General features: G+C 37.9%; 1 long non-coding RNA gene across 1 annotated transcript; it reads left to right on the top strand.

The window, feature by feature from the left end:
* The first annotated feature begins 3,753 nt into the window (after positions 1–3,753).
* On the top strand, positions 3,754–8,104 carry LOC142179053 (uncharacterized). Its single transcript, XR_012707192.1, has 2 exons — positions 3,754–4,484; positions 7,668–8,104. It is a non-coding gene; the product is annotated as an uncharacterized LOC142179053 (long non-coding RNA).
* Positions 8,105–9,342: the final 1,238 nt, after the last annotated feature.

The raw sequence follows: 9,342 nt of genomic DNA on the forward strand, positions 1-9,342 counted from the left end.
TGTCTCAAAGTCGGCCTGCCAGCTTTCGAAGGTACGTCCTTCTTCGGTACCTCCAAGTCGCCAGCCCGGTAAAAATATCCAAATTAGACATGTCCACGCCATCAAAGAAGGAGCGGAGGGGGTCATCTGCACCTTGTGCTCTTTCACTTGATTTCTCTTTGCCTGCTTGGGCCTCGTCGAGCATAGAATCGGTGTAGGATGGCGCCTCAATGATGTCAATCACACCTCTATCTCAAGGCAGAAGAAGTCTCTTGAGAGGTCGCGACTTCCATCTCAACTTCGGACTCTCGGACTAGGAAAGGCTCGACCGCGGCAGCCCCAGGCTATCCCATAATAGAGGAATCGATGAGTAGGGACGCGTCCCCGTCCCCCTTCAGTGGCCTAAGTTCGGTGGTCTTAGGAAAACCCATGAAGGAAAAAGAAAGGGTGAGTTGTACGGTCACGAATACGAATGATGAGAAAGGAAATGAAGAAAAATTTACACTTAAGTAAATACTGCACTTACGAGATGTGTTCCACTTCTCGGGGAATGAAAGAAACTCGGAAGGGATCAGATCTTCAGTCTTCACCCGAACGAAGCGCCCCTTCCAGCAAGGTCTCGATCTTCGTCAATACTCTAAAAAGGGACCTTGCTGGTCCGGCGAGTGAGCTTGATTAGTCCTCCTCACAAAATTCGGGGATTGTATAGAAGGAGAAGGTGGTTGAGGGTGAACCGAAAGGATTAGGTGTGGCTCACAAAATAACAAAGAAGGATCACGATCCTCCAAAGAGACGGGTGGATTTTCCCGAGGCACACCTCGTACCTCTTACAGAGGGCCAAAATCATGGGGTCTACCGGACCTAGAGTCAAGGGGTAAGTGTAAATACTTATGTACCCCTCCACATAGGTAGTAATATCATCCTCAGGCCCGGGGACTACTACGTCCTTGCCTTCCTATTTACAGTCCTCTCGGACCACAGGAAGGACATTTTCAGTAACGGAGCATATATACCTCGATGCTACTTCACCCCTGTCCTATTTGGTTGAGGACTTCTCGACTTTAAATTCATCCGTGATTGAGAACCCCCCCCTCCCCCCCGGGTATAAAGCTTTTCATGGAAGGCTCGGGGGAAGCCACCTAGGGAGCGACCACTTCGGGAACTAGCCGTCTCAAGAGCAGCCACCTCAACATTTGTGTCCAGGTAGGAAGATGAAGAGGCAACCTGTTGAGGAACTGATTTGGACATTTTAGCCATTGCTATCTGGTAAAGTTTGAAAATTTAAAGAAAAAATATGAAGGTTTGAAGGAACAAGTTTGAAGGCTGAAAAGCAAAGTATGAAGATTTGAAGAAAATCTGGGTAAGAACCTAAGAACAATTATGAGAATTTGAAGATCAAGGATGAAGAAATGAAGGTTTGAAAGAAGTTGGTGATATCTAAAAAATTCGAAGGTGGAAGCTTGATCGGAAAGTAGAAAAAGAGCAGAGGGTAGAATCTTTTATAGGGGAAGTATGTGACGCTTCGCATTAGAAGACAAACATCTGATGGTTGACACGTGTCTGAAGTCAGAACGACACGACTGATGGGACGGGACGTTCCGACTTCTTCGTCGTTTCGGTCGTGACATGCGAAGGGAGGAACCGGGGTTCATCTATCGTTTCTCATTGTTTCTGTAAACCTACTCTCTAAAGAACGAGGGGACTATCTAAATACGGGTAAAATCGGGACTAGTGAGCACCCTTATTTTCCGGTGGGGAAAACGAAACAAGGACATAACTAAATGGAATCGGAATCGAAGCTAAGAACCTTTCGTACCAAGGCCCGAACAAAGCGCTTACCACCAGGGCCATTGAGACAACGCCCCCCGAATCCGGTTCGGGCTCCAAGACCTCGGAAGGCATAACCAAACGGTTGTACACGACTAACGAAGGGCCGTGATATACGCGCCCAACTAGATATCACAGCGCGAATCTCGACCCGTGTCGACAACGGATCAGTGATTAACGAAAAAGAAGATTTTTACCTCTCTTAGAATTGTACTTAGGGTAAAACTCCTCTACTATATAAAGGGGAAGTTGATTATTCAATACACACATTTGTAACACGCACATCTAGGAAATATAGATTTGTTTCTTCAGCTTCCAAGTTATTCAAAGTTCTTATTTTCGCTCATAGCTCTACATACATTTTTGGCTCCAAGTCGAGGGCAGAACAATCGTTAAACTAAGATTCGAGCCCGAACTTAACATCACAACTGGTTTGATTATTTATTTTATCTTTGATCCGCTTATCTAACGTCATTGATCACTTGCATTGAATTAATTTATCAACAAAAAAAAGAGAGTATTTTCTCACCTATTTCTTTTATAAAATAAATATTTGATCAATATGTTATTTTGGTGGCGACCATAGAGGTCAAAGTCGTCACTGGATGTAGGCGTAAATAGAATCAACAACTCACTTTCATTTTTTGCTACTACTTATGTTCTAAATTAAGAAATTTGTACATATTTAATAAATTTTTTATACAAAATATGGACTAATACTAATAGGTTCGATCGAACTCATAAGATGCACTTTAGCTCCGCCCCTTAGTATATGTATTCAATTTACAGAATCTGCTGTAATCCATTATAGATGAGATAATTAAGGCTTATTAATGTGCTAAATGAATATTATTTTTATGTTTTCATGAGATTACATTAAATGCAAGTGGAGTTTGGTTTTACCCCTATATAATAATGTTGTTAAATACCTTGCTCCAAATCAATTAAAAATTATATTAGTTTCTTCAGTAGAAAGTGCAATATGGCGAAGGTTCTTATGCAGTCTACATTCTTTGTTGCCCTGTTGCTACTTCACATTGGGTTTGTCCCTCTTTCTAATTATTGATAATCAGTGCTAACCTATTGTTAAATAATTCGTTGCTATATTATACATTGCATGTTTCTTAAATTATATTTTTTTGTCTGCAATTTAAATATTATTTGGATTCAAATAAACAAGAGCAGTCCTCATAGAACTTTAAATATTAACGAATTTTATTTTAGTTTATTTATACTGCTCACAGATTGTCATTGTAATGTTCGAGACGAAAAATATTTTTTTTTTAAAAAGAACCATATGTGAAATCATGATTTGTTTAAATATTCGATGTTTACATTCACATACACTGAGTGCACATAAAAGTTTTTCATTGATGTCTTGACTCTGGTCATGTCTCAATTTCCTAAATAGAGATATGGAGTACTCAAAACTCTTATTTTGAGTATTACAAGTTGCCAAAATTATGTGATTTGCTATATGACATGATGCTTTAATTTAAGTACTAATAATGTTTTTTGAAATAAAATTTCTGAACTACTCAGAAAAGGCTTATTATGTAGAAAAATAGGAAGATAAATGAGAGAGACGAAGTTTTTGGAATGATTTTCTCTGTTTATTTCACTGTTCAAAGTCTCCTACTTATACATGCAAATTCCTGATAAGAAAAATAAGACAGAGAAATAGAGTTGTACAAGTGTATGTTTTCTATTGGCTACCCTATAGCTGTACAACAGACTAATATTCCTGTAATCACAAAGAATTCGTGAGCTTCCAGTAATGTGCACCTGTCCTTCTCATCAATTGGATGAACAAGATGAGATCCAACATAAAATGATCTTACGCCTGTGATCTTGCCACATGTATCACCTGATATTTTGCCACGTATCTCGTTACTCAAATCAGATTTGGGACACTTATATTCAATACTTCGATTAAATCGATCAATCAGACTCATTGATTCCACCAAACCCTTCTCTTTGTTCTCTTGGTCAAGACCATTGTTAAGATTGGAATCACCACTATCAACACCCCCCCCCCCCCAATCAAGTTAGAGGGGAGAGAAGAGAGCCCCAACTTGCCAAGAATCTAATAGTGTGAAGGCCATGAAAGAGGCTTGGTAAAAAGATCGGCGAGTTGAGAAGACGATGGTACGAAAGAGATAGAGACTAAACCAGAAAGAAATTGCTGCCTTACAAAATGGCAATCGATTTCAACATGTTTAGTTCTCTCGTGAAAGACTGGGTTGCGAGCGATGTGTATGGCAGCCTGGCTATTGGAATGCACCGGAATCGGAAAAGATGGAGGTGCAGATAGATCCTGAAGAAGACGACTCAACCAAGTCAATTCAGCAACCACTCGCCGCATAGAACGATATTCTGCTTCTGCAGAAGAAAGAGAGATCGAAGTCTGTTTCTTTGACTTCCACGAAATAGGTGAGCCTCCAAGGCTGATAAAATAGCCACTAACTGATTTTTGGGAGTCAAGACAAGCTCCCCAATCGGCATCACAAAAATCAAGAAGCTTTAGAGAAGAAGCTGCAGACATAAATAGTCCTTGCCCTGGATCTGTTCGTATATATCTAACAACACGGAGAGCAGCCGAAAAATGAGGAAGGCGAGGTGTTGAGTGACAATGAGGCCATGTGGTTCTCGAAGAACTTCCAATCCCAAAAAGTAATGTAAGTCCCCAAGGTCCTTTATTTTAAATTCTGTATCAAGAAAGATCTTCAAATGATGCAATTTTGTAGGATCATTTCCAGTGAGTAAAATATCATCAACATAAACAGCGACTATAGAAATTGAACCCCTTGTCCTTTTGAAAAATAGTGAATAATCATTTAAAGAAGAAGAATATCCCTTAAAATTCAAAGTTGCTGCAAGTCTAGCATACCACTGGCGAAATGCTTAATTTAAACCACATAGAGATTTCCTTAGCTTGCAAACATGATTAGGACTAGGTGAAGCCATCCCAACAGGAAACTTCATGTAAACTTCCTCTTCTAGGTTGCCATGGAGGAAAGCATTATTCACATCCAATTATGAAATTTGCCAATTCTTTTTTATTGCTACTGCAAGAATGCAACGTATGGTAGTCATCTTGAGTACTAGGGAAAAGGTGTCATTGAAATCTATCCCTTCTCGTTGAGTATCACCACGAATGACCAATCGAGCCTTTAGTCTATCTAAACTCCCATCTTATTTATGTTTAACCTTGTAGACCCATTTGCATGGAAGAGCCTTCCTTCTGGGTGGTAATTCCATTATCTCTCAAGTTTGATTAGCCTCCAAAGCTGCAAATTCATCTGCCATAGCTTGTCTCCAACCAGGGTGTAATGCATCTTGAGAAAAACTAACTGGCTCGGTAATATTGCAGATAGAGTTTAAGAGTTGTTGGTTAGAGGTAGAGAGTGCAGCAAAAGGAAATATGGTGGGTTGTACTGGAGGAATAAAACAAGATTTGGTCAGATTGGTAAAAAATACAGCATTACACACGTAAACAGACAAATAGGATGGTGGATTGTGAGGTCTTTCTGACTTTCTAAGAGGTGGGGCAGAAGTTAGTTGTGGAGATTGAAAAATTGGACCGAAGGGAATGATTGGAGAGATATTGTGAGGGGAAACAATAGGAGAGGAAGCTTGGACTGGAGAGGAAATAGAAACACTGTGATTAGAAGGTGAAAAAGTTGAAGAAGTAGGAGGATGAGGCATAGGTTAAGATGGAATTGAAATAGAACCTGATTGAGAAACAATGGGAGTTGAAGAGGTTTGAGTAGAAAAAGGAAACTCGGACTCAGAGAACTGGACATCTATGGAAATAAAGACCTTTTTAGTAGTTAAATCAAGTAGTTTATATCCTTTCTTCCCATAAGGATAACCCAAAAAAATACAAGGTTTAGCTCTAGGTGCAAATTTAGGTCTCTATTATGGGAGGGAGTGGAAGCAAAACAAAGGCACCCAAAGCTCCTTAAAAAATGATAAGAAGGAATTGATCCAAACTGGATCTCATATGGTGTTTTCCCTGTGAGTACCCTTGAAGGAAACCTATTGATCAAAAAAGTTGCAGTCAACATACATTCCCCCCCAATATTCAATAGGAACTTTAGATTGAAGTAATAGTGCCCAAGAAACCTCTAGGAGGTGTCTATGTTTCCTCTCTACTATCCCATTTTGTTGTGGAGTACCCACACAAGAAGTTTGATGAAGGATTCCCTGAGAAGTAAGAAAAATAGAAGTTGTTGTACTTCCCCCAAGCTCTAAAGCATTATCAGATCTAATGACTTTTACTTTGGAATGAAACTGTCTCTCAACTATGGCTAAAAACACTTTAAAACAGAGAAGGCATTACTTTTGGTACTTAATAGATAAGTCCATGTTGCTCTGCTAAAATCATCCACAATCGTCAAAAAATATTTATAGCCATTATAAGTGGGTGTTTTGTAGGACCCCCATGTATCTATGTGGATTAAGTCAAAAACACCTTTAGTTTTGATGTTACTGGAAAAGAATGGCAATTTGGATTGCCTTGCTAAAGGGCGGATATCACAAGAACAATTGGAGATAGGAACAACAGAAATACTACTAATATATTCCATTGCTTGAAAAGGTAAATGACCCAATCTAATGTGCCAAAGTCTTACATTAGAATCACTGTTTGCGGAAAAAGAAATAAGAACAGAATTACATCTGGAAAAACTATTACTAGCTAAAGGTACTACATTTTTCTTGATGAAACTCTTAGGTTCTAACTTGGAGTAGGGTAGCAGATAGAGACCACCATCTTCTTTACCAACACCAGAGGGTTCTTCACTAAAGGGCCCTGCAATACACATCCAATGGAATAGATCATCAATAAGCAATCTAATTGCTGACACAACTTGTGAACTGATAGTAAGTTCACTTTAAAAGAAGAAATGTAGAGCACATTGTGAATGATCAAATCAGGAAAAAGACACACACTACCAGCATGAGTGACCCTTACTTTATAGGAAGTAGGTAGACTAACTAATTTAGGAAATGGCAGTCGCTTTAGAGCAGAAAAAAGGCTAGAATCAGAAGTCATATGCTTTGTGGCTCCTGAATCTAGGATCCAATAGGTAGAATTAACATAAGTGAGAACAGAGATTGGTTTATTGTAACCTTTACCAGCATAGTTGCCTGCATTTGCATTTGCATCTGAGGTTGAAACACTAGCAAAATTGACCTTAACTTGTTGAAGGAGTTGAACCAATTGCGTGAATTGTTTAGAAGTGAGTTATTGTCCTGCAGGAATAGATTCAGAAAAACCAACACCATTAGATCTTGTGTCATCAAGTGAAGACTGCATTGCTCCTCGTTTGTCCCTGAAATTTCTTAGGTTTGGTAAACTTGAAATCAGAGGGAAATCCTATGATTCTATAACATTTATCCACTAAATGACCAGGTTTCTTGCAATAGGTACGAGATAGGGCAGTCTTCTTTCCCTTAAAATCAAACTGAGAAAAGTTTTTCTGTGTTGAGATGCTTTAATTAGCTACCTGAAATGATGAGGAATCAGCAGGAAACTGTGAGTTAACATAAACCTCCCTTTGTTTTTCATCCTGAATAAGCAAGGAGTATGCATGATTAACATTAGGTAAAGGTGACATCGTAAGAATGTTACTCTTAACAGCTGCATATCCATCGTTCAACCCCATGAGGAACTGGATAAGTCTTTCATCTTGAAATGATTTCACCATTTTAGCCTTACCACCACAGGTACAAGCACATGAACATTGAATAGTAGTGGTGAGAGCATCAAGCTCATCCCACAGACCTTTGATTCTGGTAAAATATCCAGCAACATCACTTGACCCCTGAACTAAGTCACTTAATTCCTTTTGTAGGTGATAAAGCTTGGCGCCATTGGACTGTCCAAATCGATCTTCAAGAGCAGTCCAAAGTTCTTGTGCAGATTTGGAGTAGAGCACACTTGCAGCAATCTCTCTAGAAAGTGAGTTGAGCAGCCAGGAGGTTACCATATCATTGCTCATGTTCCATAGATTGAAATCAGGAGAATCAGAGGGAGGAGACTTGCAAGTTCCATCAATAAACCCCAGTTTATTTTTAGCTGAAAGGGCAATCAGAATAGATCGTCTCCAGCCTCCATAAGCTCTACCATCGAAGGAGGAATTGACCAAGGTCATTCCAGGAGAGTTGGCAATGGATTTAGTTTAAAAGATGGTATAATCTGTATATTTAAGAGATTTTTCATAATCTCAACAACTACTTTTCTCGAATGTTTTTTTAAGTACTTAATTATGAGATATGTCCTTTAAAGTAATGTGATTCTAGAAATCATTATATTAACTAGGGGAGAAATCCCTGGGAGACCTTGGCGAAAACTTTTCACAAAAATTATATATAAACTAAAAATAAATATAGTTTAGATTAACTAATACTTTCTATGACAAAAGTATTAATTTTAAAAATAATTTACTTGGCTTCAACAACTCACACTACATGTAATAAAATTTCTAGTGACAACCTACATTCAGTGACGAGGAAGTCGCCAATAAAAGGTTTTCTTAAAGCCTTTATGATCAACTGTGTTAATTGTAGATCTTTGTGATTTTATTAAAGAATTGGTAAATTAATTAATTTTTTACTGAGAAAATCATTTTTTTTTGTTTCACTTCAGAGCTCCTAATTAGGATAGGTACTCGATTTCTATATAGGCATATTTGGGGAATCAATAGTTTGATTTTGCATAGTTTTAAAAGCTGATATCCTGAAGCTGTTAAAACTTATGGAAAAACATTTATGTTATTGAAAACTTCCCAAATTAGATGCTATAGTTTAAATTGATATCCTGAAGATGTTAAAATTTATGGGAATATATTTACGTTATTGAGAATTCTCCAAATTAGATCCTATAATTTAAAAGTCTGCCTTTATTTTTTTTACGTTTTTACGTTAGTTTAACCACTATATAATGCTAAACAAGACCTTATATAAAAAGTCTATTAGTGGAGATAAAAACATGGCCAAGGTTCTAGTGAAGTCCCCATTCTTGATTGCCTTATTACTAATCACCATAGGTTTGTTGCTATTTCGTTTTTTTGTTTCTCTCTTTATTATATTTTAAAACATCTCAGTATGCATAAAAAAGATTTTATACTTTTTTTTGTACCCTCCCATGTTTTTCAAGTGTAGGGCGATTTTACCTCCTTGTTGAGTTTAAGAATGTCCCACATTAAGAATATAAGACATATATAATCGCTTTTACTTTGACATTCGGAGAATGATTGTAATCGATCCCAATTCAGTAACAATAACAATAACAATTATGTTTTAGCTTTAAATAAATTGGAATCGTCACTTAATCCTTACTGACTATTCCTATATTTGAATGTGAAATAATGACTTGTTTAAATATTTCAATATGCAGTTGCAAATACTCCATCCTACAAGGTGGCTGCAGTACACCACTGTCATTCTGACGTAGACTGTATTGAAGTATGTAAAGGTCGGGCGCCAATTTGTGTTTTTCATAGTTTTTGCATATGCTTTCACAAGACG

Source organism: Nicotiana tabacum, unplaced genomic scaffold (genome assembly GCF_000715075.1).
Source record: "Nicotiana tabacum cultivar K326 unplaced genomic scaffold, ASM71507v2 Un00239, whole genome shotgun sequence".
Taxonomy (NCBI): Eukaryota; Viridiplantae; Streptophyta; class Magnoliopsida; order Solanales; family Solanaceae; genus Nicotiana; species Nicotiana tabacum.